Below are 1,568 nucleotides of genomic sequence, written 5' to 3' on the forward strand. Positions count from 1 at the left end.
CGCCGGCTGTTGGCGCCGGCCTCAACGCCCCGCGAGACGCGGCGCGGCGGTTTAACCTTCCGGGCGGGACCTTGGGGGCGGGGCTCGAGGACGTCAGCGCGCGCCCTGTGCGCCAGCACGCAGCCCCGCCTCCCAAGGGGACCCGGCTTGAGGAGCAGTGGTGGAAGCTTCGAGACTAGGACGGCGCGAAAGGTAGGCGGTGTGGAGAATTTGGGGTTTCGAAAACGCGTTTGCTGACTGATCCAAACAAAAGTGAGACATGATTGTATCAGCGCATTTTAAAAGTAAACTCCCACTAAGTGTCTGTGCTCGCGCCGCCCAGGAGAGAGTGTGCACTTCGTGAGGGACACAGGAAAGGCTGAGTGAACGTTTGCCTGTGGTCCGTTACCTGGTGCGCGGGTGTGTGAATTTCTGCGGAGAGCCCTTAATTTCTGTAGGTTCTGCTGACTTGACACGGTGGTTGGCAAACGGTGACGTGTTCCGTGCATTCAGGACATGATCGTGGTTACTAATAATCACTTTGTTTATTTATTTGTACTGACAACTCCGAGAATTTACTACTGAATATCCACTTTACAGAGGAGAAACTGAGGCGTAGGAAGTGAAGTGACTGAGTGAGAGGAAGGACTCAGACGATTGGTGTCAGTAAATTAACCCTGCAAGGAGGCCGTTAGACCGCAGTGGCTCTAGTGATGCGGCTGCTTACGTAAACCAACCAAAATCTAAGCCTGTCAACGCCTCAGGGTGACGAAAACCGCTGAGGACAACCAGTCACAAACCACCAACTAGGCGTTAAAGCCATAGCAAATCAGTCATTTCCTTGCTTTGCTTCTGCCCTTTTAAAATAAACATCTCTGCAGCTCCTGTGGCTGGAGTGCTCCTCACCTCTTCCGCTTTGTGGTGCCTGAATTGAATCTATTTTTGCTCACATAAAGTGTTAAAACTTTAAATATGCCTCAGTTTGTCTTCTAAGATTGGCCGTAGAAGTTGGATTTGTGTCCAGTTTCTAGAACAGTGGTCGTCCTCTGGTCAGGCCTTAGGCGTTACGTGTACAACGTTCCTCTTCTACCACCACCTTCTGGATGCCTCCACCCACTACCAGCTGCCACGCATCAGATCCCCTAGATGTGGTCGGCAGTGGCTTTTACATGCAACGTGCTCACATTATAACATCGCAGACACTCCTGTGTCCTCCAGCCAGTGTGTGAAGTGAAACATTACCATTCCTGTTGGAGAGTCCCCGGTGTGACCACTTTCCCAAACACAGCCACTCCCCAGCTGACCCTGGACTGTTTTTTCTTTGGGGTCTGTTTTTCTTCAGATGATTTTCTAGTAATTTATACAAATATGTGAATCTGGATAAACTAATATATTTTACTCTCAATTTCAGGTTGCGTCCTTTGCTCTCCAGCAATCATTGGAGTGCTGTTTTCAATATGTCCACGCAGGGATTCAAAATAACAAAAATGCTTTTGAAAAATAATGTCGTAGGTTGACAGAGTGGTTTATAAATTATAGCATACGCTTATGCTCTTAATTCTTCCTCACAACCCTGCTTCTCATGGCTG

The sequence above is a fragment of the Lagenorhynchus albirostris genome, chromosome 12 (assembly GCF_949774975.1).
Source record: "Lagenorhynchus albirostris chromosome 12, mLagAlb1.1, whole genome shotgun sequence".
In the NCBI taxonomy this organism is placed as follows: domain Eukaryota; kingdom Metazoa; phylum Chordata; class Mammalia; order Artiodactyla; family Delphinidae; genus Lagenorhynchus; species Lagenorhynchus albirostris.